This window comes from Nomascus leucogenys, chromosome 15 (assembly GCF_006542625.1).
Source record: "Nomascus leucogenys isolate Asia chromosome 15, Asia_NLE_v1, whole genome shotgun sequence".
Taxonomy (NCBI): domain Eukaryota; kingdom Metazoa; phylum Chordata; class Mammalia; order Primates; family Hylobatidae; genus Nomascus; species Nomascus leucogenys.
Genome location: NC_044395.1, coordinates 59,060,545 through 59,074,365, shown reverse-complemented (window position 1 = coordinate 59,074,365; position 13,821 = coordinate 59,060,545).

Below are 13,821 nucleotides of genomic sequence, written 5' to 3'. Positions count from 1 at the left end.
GCCTGGCCAATATGGTGAAACCCCATCTCTACTACAAATACAAAAAAATTAGCCAGGCGTGGTGGCAGGTGCCTGTAATCCCAGCTACTTGGGAGGCTGAGGCAGGAGAATCGCTTGAACCTGGGAGGTGGAGGTTGCAATGAGCCAAGATCATGCCACTGCACTCCAGCCTGGGCGACTCCATCTAAAACAAAAACAAAACAAAACAAAACAAAAAACCTCAGGTGTATTTTTTTTTCTTATTACACTTGTAGTAAAATACACATAACATAAAATTTACAATCTGAACCATTTTCAGGTATACAGTTCAGTGGTGTTAAATACATTCACATTGTTTTGCAACCATTACCACCATCTATCTGGAAAACTCTTCTCATCTTACTAAACTGAAAATCTATACCCATTAAACAAAAACACTTCATTACCCTCCTGCCCAAGCCCCAGGCTACCACCATTCTATTGTCTGTATGAATTTAATGATTCTACGTACCTCATATAACTAGTATTTGTCTTTTTGTGACTGGCTTACTTCATTTAGCATAATGTCCTCAAGGTTTATCTAAATTATAACTCATCAGAATTTTCTTCCTTTTTAAAGGAGAATAATATTCCACTGTATGTTTATACCACATTTTGATTGTATTAATCTGTTGATGGACACCTGGGTTGCTTCCAACTTTGGATAGTGCTTCTGTGAACATGGGTGTACAGATATCCCTTTGAGGCTGGGCACAGTGTCTCATGCCTGTAATCCCAGAACTTTGGGAGGCTGAGGCAAGTGGATCACTTGAGGTCAAGAGTTTGAGACCAGCCTGGCCAACATGGTGCAACCCTATCTCTACTAAAAATACAAAAATTAGCAGGGCGTGGTGGCACACTCCTGTAATCCTAGCTACTCAGGAGGCTGAGGCAGGAGAATCGCTTGAACCCAGGAGGCGGAGGACGCAGCGAGCCGAGATCATACCATTGCACTCCAGCCTGAACGACAGAGTGAGACTCTGTCTCAAAAAACAAACAGAAAACACACACAACCAAAAAAACAGATATCCCTTTGAAAGTCTGCTTTCAGTTCTTTTCGATGTTTGCCAAGAAGCAAAATTGCTGGACCATTTGGTAACTGTGTTTAAACATTTTTGAGAAACTGCTATACTTCTGTATTGTTTTCCACAGCAGCTGCACCATTTTACATTCCTGCCAACAATGCTCAGGGATTCCAGTTTGGGCATGTCCTCATCAACCCTTATTATTATTTTTTGTTTGTTTTTTGACAGCAGTCAGTACACAAGTCTTTCATCTGCTTAGTTAAGTTTATTCCTAAGTAAAAATCAATTGTATTTAGGCCGGGCGCGGTGGCTCACACCTGTAATCCCAGCGCTTTGGGAGGCCGAGGTGGGTGGATCACCTGAGGTCAGGAGATCGAGACCAGCCTGACCAACATAGTGAAACCCCATCTCTACTAAAAATACAAATTAGCTGGACATGGTGGGGCATGCCTGTAATCTCAACTACTTGGGAGGCTGAAGCAGGACAATCACTTGAACCTGGGAGGCAGAGGTTGCAGTGAGCGAAGATCGCACCATTGCACTCCAGCCTAGGCAATAAGAGGAAAACCCCATCTCAAAAACAAAAAACTAAAAAACAATTGTATTTATTTTCTGCTTAGCTTTTTTTTTTCTAGAGATGGGGTCTTGCTATGTTGCCCAGGCTGGCCTTGAACTCCTTGGTTGAAGCAGTACTCCTGCCTCAGCCCTCCGAGTAGCTGGGACTACAGTTGTATTTCTGTACACTAGCAATGAACAATACAAAAATGAAATTTGGCTGGGTACAGTGGCTCCCATTTGTAATCCCAGCACTTTGGGAGACTGAAGTGGGTGGATCATTTGAGGTCAGGCATTGACGACCAGCCTGGCCAACATAGTGAAACCCCTTCTCTACTAAAAATACAAAAATTAGCCAGGCATGGTGGCACACACCTGTAATCCCAGCTACTAGGGAGGCTGAGGCAGGAGAATCGCTTGAACCCAGGAGACAGAGGTTGAGGTGAGCTGAGATCGCGCCATTGCATTCCAGCCTGGGCAACAAGAGTGAAACTCCGTCTCAAAACAAACACAATCTATATCAAAATTCGAACTGCCTTTTTTCACAGAAATTGATAAATGGAACCTAAAATTCACATGGAAATTTAAGGAGCCCAGAATAGTTAAAACAGTCTTGAATAAAAAAAGGAGCCAAACTAAAGGACTTACAATTCCTGATTTTGTATCTTAGTAAGAAGCTACAGTGATCAAGACTGTGTAGCAGTAGAATAAGGACAGATACATAGCTCAGTGGAACCAAATTGAGAATCCAGAAGTAAACCCATACAAAAGACAATAGATTTTTGACAGGGATGCCAAGATAATTAAATGAAGGAAAAAATAGTATCTTTTCTTTTTAATTTTTTGAGACAGGGTCTCACTCTTTTGCCCAGGCTGGAGTGCAGTGGTACAATCTTGGCTCACTGCAACCTCCACCTCCCGGGTTCAAGCAATTCTCCCATCTCAGCCTCCTGAGTAGCTGGGACCTTAGGCGTGTACCACCACACCTGGCTAATTGTTGTTGTTTTTTTTTTTCTAGAGACAGCATTTAGCCATGTTGCCCAGTCTGGTCTTGAACTCCTGAGCTCAAGCAATCTGCCTACCCTGGCCTCCTAAAGTGTTGGGATTACAAGTGTAAGCCACTGTAACTGGCCAAGAATAGTATTTTCAACAAATTGTGCTGAAACAACTGTTTAACCACATGCAAAAGAATGAATTTGGATCCTTACTTCTCATCATATACAAAAATAACTCAGAAGGGATCTAAGGCCTAAATTTAAGAGTTAAACCTCCCAGCACTTTGGGAGGCCGAGGTGGGTGGATCATCTGAGGTTGGGAGTTCGAGACCAGCCTGACCAACATGGAGAAACCCCGTCTCTATTAAAAATTAGCTGGGCATGGTGGCGCATACCTGTAGTCCCAGCTACTTGGGAGGCTGAGACAGGAGAATTGCTTGAACCCGGGATGTAGAGGTTGTGGTGAGCCGAGATTGCGCCATTGCACTCCAGCCTGGGCAACAAGAGTGAAACTCCGTATCAGGGGAAAAAAAAAGAGTTAAACCAATTGGGTCAGGTATGGTGACTCATGCCTGTTAATCCCAGCTACTTGCAGGCTGTTGGCACGAGAACTACTTGAACTCGAGAGGCGGAGGTTGTAGTGAGCCAGATTGCACCACTGCACTCCAGCCTGAGTGAAAGAATGAAACCCTGTCTCAAAAAAAAAAAAAGAGCTAAACCTATAAAACTCTTAGAAGAAAACATAAAATGTAAATCTTCAAGATATTGAGTTAGGCAGTGTTTTCTTAGATCTCTAACATCAAGCATAGGCAACCAAAGAAAAAAAAAACCAGAAATTGGACACCGGCAAAGTTAAAAAACCTTCGTGTATCAAAGGACACCATCAAGAAAGTGATTTATCAGAATCATAGAAAATATTGCAAATCATATATTTGGTAAAGGTCTGATATTCAGAATTCAGCTGGTATTTACTTATAGCTCAACAATAAAAAGACAGATAGCTCAATTAAAAATGGGTAGAGGTTTTTGGGACATTTCCGTGAAAAAAAGCAGAAAAAAAAAAAGGCGGGGGCAGAGGATTTATTTTTGTGTTTTGTAAAGATAGGGTGTTGCTCTGTCACCCAGGCTGTAGTGCAGTGCTGCTGTCATAGCTTACTGTAATCTGAAACTCCTGGCCTCAAGCGATCCTCCCACCTTGGCCTCCCAAAGTGCTGTACTGAGATTAGAGGCGTGAGCCACTGTTCCTGCCCTCTTTTTTCTTTTTTTTTTTTTTTTAAAGAGATGGCTTCTTGCTCTGTCACCCAGGCCAGAGTGCAGTGGCATGATCATGGCTCACTGCAGCCTGCAACTCCTGGGCTCAAGTGATCCTTCTGCCTTGGCCTCCTAAACTGCTGGGACTACAGGTACATACCACCATGTTTGACTAATTTTTAAAATTTTTTTTGTATCAATGGGATCTCACTATGTTGCCCAGGCTGGTCTCAGACTCCTGGCCTCAAGCAATCTTCCTGCCTTGGCCTCCCATAGGTCTGGGATTACAGGCATAAGCCACCATTCCTGATCATAAAAATAGGCAAAGGATTTAAATGGACATTTCTACAGAGAAAATATATGAGCAGCCAGTAAGCACATGAGAAGATGCTCAACATCATTAATCACTAGGAAATGCAAATCAAAACCACAATGAGATACCACTTCATATCCCCTAGAATGGCCATAATGAAAAGACTGTCAGTAATAAATATTGTTGATGTGGAGAAATTGGAACCCTTGTGCATTGCTAGTGGGAATGTAAAAAGGTGCAGGCACTGTGTAAAACAGGTTCAAATTTCTTCAAAAGTTAGAGTTATCATATGATCCAGCAATTCCACTCCTAGGTATGTACTCAAGAATGAAAAACATGCACGCCCACTCAAAGCTTGTACATGAATGTTTATTATTTCTAATAGCCCTGACCATTCATAGCCTCAAAGTGGAAATTACTCAAATCTTCAAATGGATAAACAAGATGTGGCATATACATACAGTAGAATATTATTCATGCATATAAAAGAGTGAAGTGGCCGGGCGTGGTGGCTCACGCCTGTAATCCCAGCACTTTGGGAGGCCGAGGCGGGTGGATCACCTGAGGTCAGGAGTTCAAGACCAGCCTGGCTAACACGGTGAAACCCTATCTCTACTAAAAATACAAAAATTAGCCGGGCATGGTGGCACACGCCTGTAATCCCAGCTACTCGGGAGGCTGAAGCGAAGAATTGCTTGAACCCCGGAGGCAGGGGTTGCAGTGAGCTGAGATCATGTCACTGCACTCCAGCCTGGGTGACAGAGCAAGATTCTGTCTCAAAAAAAAAGAAGTACTAACTTATGCTATAACATGATGAACCTTGAAAACTTGTTAAATAAAAGACATTAGATCCACAAGGGCAACACAGTGTGATTCCATTTATATGAAATGTCAAGAAGAGGCACATTTGTAGACATAGAAAGTAATAGTACTTGGCAGGGACTACGGAGGAAATGGGTAGTCACTACTAATGAGTAGGGCGTTTTTAGGGTGTTGACAACCTTGTGAATATGCTAGATGAGACAGGAGAATAGGGTCTGGAGGCAGGGAACCTAAGCCCATTTCACATCACTTCTTAGAATCAAGTTGAAAAGAAAACTCTTAACTTTCCACAGCCTAAGTAACAAAAGGACCAGAGGCTACTACTCCCTTTGCAAACCCCCCACCTTTTCTGCTGGGCAGTTGGGAAACTGGCTGCCTGAAACCAATCAGACTGTTTGCTGGCCAGTCTTCGTTTGCAACTTTCTAACTTTACCTTAGCCTCTGATTGGTTGCAAAAAGAGGAGTGTGAGCGTTGTACCCTCCACTTCAGTCTTTGATCGGTTGCTTTCCACAACCAATCAGACCGATTGAGAGCTACCACTTCATTTACATGAGGTGAGCATGAAGTGGCCAATGGAAAACCTCTAGGGGGTACTTGAACCCGAGAAGATTCTGCATCCGGGCCCTTGAGTCACTGCTTCTCCAGCTTCCACACTGTGGAGTGTACTTTCATTTTCAATAAATCCCTGCTTTCCTTCTTCTGTTGCTTCATTCTTTCTTTGCTTTGCTGGGTGTTTTGTCCAATTCTTTGTTCAAAACACCAAGAACCTGGACAACTTGCAGTCAAGACTCTCTACCGGTAACACTAAAGACCTCTGAATTATACACTTTATAATGGTGAACTTTATGGTATGTGAATTATCTCAATAAAAAACAAGAAACTTTTATAAATAAAACTTACAAGTTCTTTTGGACATCGTTATGTAAGCACATCCAGATTATTAAAAGTGGCTATGTCGGCCAGGTGCAGTGGCTCACGCCTGTAATCCCAGCACTTTGGGAGGCCGAGGTAGGAGGATCACAAGGTCAGGAGATCGAGACCATCCTGGCTAACACAATGAAACTCCGTCTCTACTAAAAATACAAAAAATTAGCTGAGTGTGGTGGTGCACGCCTGCAGTCCCAGCTACTCAGGAGACTGAGGCAGCAGAATCACTTGAACCCAGGAGGTGGAGGTTGCAGTGAGCCGAGATCACGTCACCGCACTCCAGCCTGGGTAACACAGTGAGACTCCGTCTCAAAAAACAAACAAAAAAAAGTGGCTATGTCAAAAAGGGGACAGTCATCTTAAAGATGGCTTCTTAGCATTCCATCTCCCCTCTCCGATATATTTTTCCTGCTTGTGGATCCTTTTCTTTTTTTTTTTTTTGAGATGGAGCCTCGCTCTGTCGCTCAGGCTGTAGTGACCACTCATCATCATCACTTATGACCTCAAGTGATCCTCCTATCTCAGCCTCCCAAAGCGCTGGGACTACAGGCATGAGCCACTGCACCCAAGAGATCCTTGCCTTTCATCCTGGGCTCTCTGGCCCTCTCCTGGTTCTGCTCACAGCATTGGCCAGTAAAATTCCAGCCCTACTTCTGCATTATTCTGAATCTGAAGCCAACTTTCTGATTTTCTATTAGGTTGGTGCAAAACTAATTGTTGGGCCGGATGCGGTGGCTCACGCCTGTAATCCCAGCACTTTGGGAGGCTGAGGCAGGTGGATCACCTGAGATCAGGAGTTCCAGACCAGCCTGGCCAACATGGTGAAACCCAGTCTCTACTAAAAATACAAAGAAATTAGCTGGGCATGGTGGCACACATGCCTGTAATCCCAGCTATTCGGCAGGCTGCGGCAGGAGAACCCCTTGAACTGGGAGGCGGAAGTTGCAGGGAGCCGAGATCGCACCACTGCACTCCAGCCTGGGCGACAGAGTGAGATTCTGTCTCAAAAAAAAAAAAAAAAAAAATTGTGCTTTTGGCCTTTAAAAAAATATATATTATATATAGCAGAAACTGCAATTACTTTTGCACCAGCCTAATAGCATTCAGCCAGCTACCTCTCTCTGTTGTTGCTACAGAAAATCTTTTATGGTTGAAGCTAGGACAGTACAGGTTCAGATAAGGTTCTATCATCATTAATGAAGTACTTCCTCTAACTTTTTTGTTCTAAATGGTAGAGTAAGAGCTATTTGGTTATGTGAGTTCACAGTGCAATTACTGGTGTCCCACTAGCAAGCAATAATGTCAAAGAGAAAACAAAATGCACATTACATTCAACAGACAAACATGAAGCAAGTGCAGGGAAAAGGGAGGAATCGCATTCCTGTTCTAAGTTTCAGCTTTCTGTAACAGTTGTTCCTGATAATAAAGTATGTTGCTGAGATGGTGGCTTGTTTCCTGGAGTTTCTCTTAGGAATTTCTGACATTTCAGTAATAATTTCCAAATACAGTTTAGGGTTTTCCATAGTCTATTTATTTTAAAGACTGGAAGTTAAATAAGAAGTAACTGGGAAGGGTATTGAACCAGAGACAGGATTGAACTTTTGTTTTCCACAATAGGGAGAACTTTATTTAGAGAGGAGTGTGTGTCAAGTAATGGAGATCAGAGATAGAGAATAAGATGTGCAAGACCCAGAGGCGGTAATAAAAAGACAACCGATCAAGGACACAGGCAGACAAAGTACTGCAAAAAGAAGATACCTCCTCAGAGACAGGACTAGGAAGAAAGATAGGTGCTCAAATGTGGGTAAAGTGGCTCTGAAATGGGCAAGGAGGAGTGATAAGGAAGCCATAGGAGGCCGATATCAATACTAGTAGGTTCCCAGCTGTCTTCATTTGGGATTTGACTATATATGCTATATTGCAATGTCAAGTTACATCCTCTTAGAGTGTCCTTTCTCTTTGATATTCATTTAGACTTTTAGAACCCTAAAGAGCTCATGCAAACTCTTTAAGAATCAAAATGACACAAGCATTAATCTCACCCAGAAGGGTCCCAACATCTAACTTCAATAGAATATTTTCGTTATTTTTTATAATTCCACCTCTACTAAAGAATCACAGAATAGTACACCAATTCTATTTGTAAAAGAAAAGAACTGTTCTACATCTTCTGGTCTCATAATCTGAAAAAGAAATGGGCTGGCTGGGCACAGTGGCTCACGTTATTTGATTGATTCTCTTAAAGTGAAAATTTCAAATAAATTTGCAATGTAACTAGCCATTTTCTTGCTAGCACAGACCAGCTTTTACTCCGTTAAGTGAAATTCTTCAAAAGTTCTTTACCTAGTTAATATTTTCAATCAGAATCACAAATACTCTGCTAGTTTGTTGGTAAAAAAGCAAGTTCAGTGTGAATTTTACTGTATTTCAAGAGTAAATAAAAACTGTCAAATCATTTGTAGTTGAGAAGCCTACTCGGGGTTGGAAGGACCGGTTAGTCATTTGGTCTAATCCATTTTTTAATGTGTGGATCAATGTGCGGATGTTTGGACTCCCAAACATCCCCTGTTCCTAATAATTCACTTCCAAGCTTGTTCATTATTAGAGAACTAAGCTTCCTCCACAGAATGAATGGAAAACTTTTGCCCTATGGCTTCTGTCCTCTGGTCTAGTTCTGTGCTCCTACGGGACCACACAGAACAAGTCCACAGCCTCTATAATGTGATAGTTCTCCAGAGGCTAAATATAGAAATCAATAATAGTTTTCTACTATCTATATTTGTCTAGTTGGCAAATAGCCTTAAAAATTATTTTAGGGAAATTGATGCACTTGCAAATTTACTTTCTAGATAGTGGGAGAACAATTCATCTAGGCCTGGGTGATAAATTTTAACCGTCATGAACTATTACAGACAATTTGTTCCATGTGCCACAAAATTTAAAATAAGCTAAGTTTGCAAACACATCATGCTAAATAATTCAAATTTAAATTTTTATTATGACAATTGACATATTAAGTGAAAGAAATGACAGAAGTATTATAATAAAACATTTTGAAAGAAAAAGTTACACAATTAGGCCAATAGCTATAAAATGGCTTTAGGCCTGGCTTATAACACCAAGAGTTCTGATCAGACTGTAGTGAGACACTGAACATTTCATTAACAAAAATATTGGCACCAGCCACAACATATTTTGGTTGTCACTTACAAGGAATATTGTATTTAAACAACTATGCACTCCAATTCTAACACACTAGGTGTTCATACACTGAAGTTAACCCCTGAAGCTTTAAGGTACGAAGAATTCCCATACTTTTAATGCACAATTTACTTTGTGTGTTATCAGAATTACATTTCCAGTTTTCTGATCTTCCCTGCCCCCCCCGCCCCCACACACATGCAGTACATTATGTGACAGAGAGCACTCCAGCTTCTATTTGACTAACAGCACGGTCCTAATTACCTCAAGAGTTAGTTTTATGCTAATCTTGGAGCTTCTGCTTTAAATCTCATCTCCTGGAAACCAAATAAAACATTCTGAGAACCTATTCCAGGAATTTTTTTTTTAACGCATAGGAAAATAAAGCATTTCATATAAGCATGTTGGAAAATTCAAGAGGCATTCTGATCAAATAGTCCCTGAATTCCAGCTATTACTTTAAATCAAAATTCTAAAATATACCATTTATAAATTTTTATCTGGAATTTGTATTCTTCACATGGAAACTCAGGATCTGCAGGCTTCCCTTCTGAATGATAGCAAAAAACTGACGCTAGCAACACATGAATATAGCTTTGATAGAAATTATGACACACTTAGATGAATTTAATTACTTTCAAGAATACACTTGTACTACAAAGGTGAGAAATTAGAATGGCAAAACTATCAGATGGGAAAAAGTACTGACATTTAAACGAAGCTGTGAATATACCATGGTAAAATGTGCCATGTAAAAGACTGCTAGAATCAGAAGTTCTACAAGATTTCAAAATACTTAGTGAATAAGGAGGGAACTGAAATTTGAATTTGACTTCTCTTGCTGCCAGCTTCAGCAGACAACTATTCCTGTGGAATTAAGTCCACTGAATAACCAAATAGAGCAATTCTAGTTTTTTCCTTCTTTTATATGAATAGATTAAAATCAAGCCCTGCTCTACCCCCATCTTAGCATAGGCCATACCCTTTCAAAGTGTACACAAAACCTCATGGCAGGTTTGGGCAAGCTACAACAGATACCATCATCAAGAAGCTACTTTGAAAGAGAATAGAACACCAGACTAACATTGAGAATACCCCAGTTAGGCATCACAAAAATCATGCGCTATAAGAATATGCTGTTAACAGCCAAATCTGGGCTATTGTAGCTGTTCTGATCCTGAAAATCCATTTACTAATATAAGCTAGATCTGTGTGTATGTGTGTATGTGTGTGTGTGTGCAATTTTCATGCAGTGACCTTAAAGGTTTGGAGACAGGGCTTGTTACTCTAATTTCAAGGCTTGTCCACATAGCAGTTGACATGCACCAATTCTGCTAAAGGGCAGGAGAATGAAAAAGACATGGCACAAATTTTTAAACAATTTTAGGTTTAATTACATAATGCACCTGTAGATGATCTAGCATAAACAAAATTGTAAAAAATCTACATCCTATTTTAGGGTATTTTTCCCACCTCCCATCCCTTAAAAGCTGTACAGTTATTTAAAAAAAAAAGGTGACTCTCAAGCAAAATAAACTTTTTTTTTGCAACATACAAAATAAGTTAAATGATTCAGAAGGTTTTGAGCCATGAAGTTCCCCAATAACTGTGTTCTGGCTGTTCATGAGCATGACGTGCAAGCTGCTGGTCTATGACCAGAACTCAATAAATACAGATCAAACAAAACCGCTAAACACTTAAATTAGATTTCTTTAGAAACTGATGAAAGTCAAGAAAATATATACTCAGGATTAACAATTCCATTCTTAAGTTACATCATCCAGTGGCAAAAAGCACGAGGCAAGTATTCAGTCCTTAGCACACTTTCTAGCTTGTACCGGTTTGGCCAAAAAAGGAAAAAAAAAAATTCCTTTAAAAAATGTTTTTTCTCATTCAAAATATCCAAGAAATTTAATAAATTTCTACTCATCTATTGTTATGCCCTCTTATATAACTTATGTATAGGATAGTCATATTTTTTTTTTTTGAGACAGAGTCTCGCTGTTGCCCAGGCTGGAGTGCAGTGGCGCGATCTCGGCTCACTGCAGGCTCCGCCCTCCGGGGTTCACGCCATTCTCCTGCCTCAGCCTCCCGAGTAGCTGGGACTACAGGCGCCCGCCAACACGCCCGGCTAATTTTTTGTATTTTTAGTAGAGACGGGGTTTCACTGTGTTAGCCAGGATGGTCTGGATCTCCTGACCTCGCGATCCACCAGCCTCGGCCTCCCAAAGTGCTGGGATTACAGGCGTGAGCCGCCGCGCCCGGCCTAGGATAGTCATATTTTAAAGTTATTAAAATAAAAATAACATCTTCACTAACTGAAACCATTACGATGTGCCAGAATTGGGTTTACTGAATTTTCCAAAGTGGTATAAATATGAAATGAAAAAAAAAATTGTGCTCAGGTGTCCAAAAGGAGGAAAAAAAGCCCACGAATGGGATCCTATTCTAATCGACTTCCAGGAGGGTTTGCGTGAATGAATACAAAAAGTGGTGAGTGTATAATCTAAAGTGGTTATATACTAAGCTCATTACATTTTGGCTTATGACTGCTTGCTTACTCGGCGATTACTCTCTTCAACATATTACAGTTACTTAGCAATTCTTGGCACTCAAGATGTTAAAACATAATTTAAGTTGGAGCAAAATATTTTGAAAACAAATTGAGTGAACATACAGCAACTCAGTTTAAATACACTGATAGCAAAAGGCTTTGACCTTAAGGATTGGTATAAAAACGACACAAAAAAATCAGTTAACTTGCCACTTCCAAGGTAAGTTTACAGGTATACACTTTGGGAAAGGTAGATAATATAGGAATGGATTTTAATCTGAGAAGATTCAATAATGGATCTTATTAAGCAGAATAGGGCTAGGTAGATTACAGCAGATATGCAGCCTTGGCATTCTCTGCTTCTTCGAGAACGAGGAATATATTTTGAGAATGTCAAACATCAGGAGAAACTGTTGTCTAGATTTTCTGTAATTAAATGATGTTCACAATATTTGTATCTGTTGCAATGCAGCCATCTTATTTCTTTCAATAGTTAATGATGGATTCATTTTTATTCCTTCTGATACTTATCTGAAGTGTGTGCGTGCACACACACACATATACACATGTACCATTTAACTGGGTCTTTGAATAGTTGTTCTACAGCTGTGAGGCATCACCTTGAATAATGGACCTGTTCCACTGTATTGGTAAAGAGCGGAGTTCCTAGCTTTTTCTGAATATTAAACTTGTAGATTCATTAGGTTCTTTACAGCTGTGTGGTAGAACTAGCAAAGGGTTAACATCTCTTATGCCCACAAACAAGCTAAAAAAGCATTCCTTGTGACAAAGGACACCCCACCAATCCCACTTAAAAACAGCTAACATTTCCTCAACATTTTGACTATTAACTTAAACAAGTAAGCGTCCATGTTTTTCTTAATATATGTACTTTGCTCAAATGTATATTATGGGATGGGTTTCATCAACCAAAAAGTAAAAACTGGATATGTATAACACCCTTTTAAAATTGTTTAAAAATTATTTTTCAAAAGCTTCATTCGCATTTGAAGTTTTTGGTTCTTGGGCAGGTCACTTTTATATAGATTGCCAGTAGACATGAATTTATTCTAAATGAAACTACCCTTTATTCTCTGAATCTGTAACCTTGACCAATTGAAAAAGGATGTCAAGGAAATATAACTTGATGTACATTCTTGAAAATATCTCTGCCATCATTTTGCAGTAATGTGCCAATGATGGAAAATGTTTTACACTAAACACTATTTCATCAGCACTGATGTACAAAACCAAAATGTTTTCAGTCTGAGTCCTTTTCACACATATTTCAGTTCAAAGCTTCTGCTTTGTGAAAAGCTGACTAGTTTTCAAACCTTTACAGAAATTGCAAACTAAATATACTGAATATTAATCTACATCTCCCTTTAATATATTTGTTACAGTCTAGAGTTTGACATTGGGAGTCCAACTTGTATTTCAAAAAGGGGGGTTTAAATTATTAAAGGGCTCTATTATGTAGCAGCTATTTTGAGTCTAAATCCATGGTTAGTGCTCTAAAAAAGATCCAAGACTGTCTAAACTCTAGATCAATTACTGCTTTCCTATACTTTCTGCAGTTCGTAGTGACTGTATTCTCTTTGTATACAGAACATTTCATTTTCTAAATTTTTTTTAACTTCTTCAGAATACCTTCAGAGTGTACTTCAGTGATCATAAACTCTTTGAGGGACTGAATCCGAACTCAAAGCAGCACAACCGTTTTTGCACTGCTCAAAATTTAATAATCAATAATCAATCTGCATGTTTTATCAACTGCTTGGATTACATTCTTGGTAGATAACCTATAGTTAATTGATTTAATCAAAATATAAGGTGAGAAGGGGTACATTCACTATCAAGTTGACAAACACTTATTCAAGTTTGGTAAATATCAGGCAGCACAAGTGGTCTCCAAACCCATGTCAGTGGGACATTTGCTAAATGGAATCTCAGTCTTTGCGATGGTAAAAATTACCTTAGGCTTTCTATAGTAGAAGAGTAAAAATAACTCCTTATTTCACATTATGCATCCTGTTAAAATTATCTACCCATTTAATACTACTTCTGATCACTTGGCTTAACTGAGGAATAGAACTAATAGGTGGAAGAAGGAGCTGGTGTGTCCAGAGGTAGAGACAGGGCACATGGGAGAGTTTCCA